Below are 828 nucleotides of genomic sequence, written 5' to 3' on the forward strand. Positions count from 1 at the left end.
CCCAGGCGAGTCTCGAACCCGCAGACTCAGGCAATCCACTCACCTCAGCCTCCCAAAGGCGCGGGGTTACAGGCTGAGCCACCGAGCCCGGCTGAGTATGGAATATTTTTCCATTTGTTTGTGTCTTCTTAGATTTCCTTGAGCAGTGTTTTGTAGTTTTCATTGTAAAGTTCTTTCACTTCCCTGGTTAGGAAAATGCCAAGGTATTTCTTTTGTGTGTGTGGCTATTGTGAATGGGATTGTGCTTTTTATTTGGTTCTCTGCCTGTTTGTTGTTGGTGTATAAGAATGCAACTATCTTTTGCACATTTATTTTGTAGCCCAAGACTTTATCAAAGTCCTTTCTCAGTGCAAGGTGGTTTTTCACAGATTCTCTTGGATTTTCGAGCTATAGGATCACATCATCAGCAAAGAGGGATAACTTAACTTCCTTTTTTCCTATTTGGATACCCCAATTTCCTTCTTTTTTCTAATTGCTCTAGCTAAGACTTCCAACACAATGTTGAACATGAGTGGTAAGAGTCCCTATATTTTCATATGAACTTTGAGGTTAGTTTCTGTATATCTACCAAAAAAAGGAACCTGAGATTTTGACAAAATTTGCTATGAATCTGTTGATCAGTTTTGAGAGTATTGTAATTTTAACAATATGAAACCTCATTATGTCCATGGAAATGGATTGTCATTGTATTTGCCTATATCATTAGTTTATTTCAATGATATTTTTATAGTTTTTAGAGTATTAAGTCTTGCACCTCCTTTGTTAAAATTATTCCTATTTTATTATTTTTGATATTCTTAAATGGAATTGTTTTGTTAATTTGATTTT

This window comes from Carlito syrichta, unplaced genomic scaffold (assembly GCF_000164805.1).
Source record: "Carlito syrichta isolate Samal-C Ts95f unplaced genomic scaffold, Tarsius_syrichta-2.0.1 Scaffold305767, whole genome shotgun sequence".
Lineage (NCBI taxonomy): Eukaryota > Metazoa > Chordata > Mammalia > Primates > Tarsiidae > Carlito > Carlito syrichta.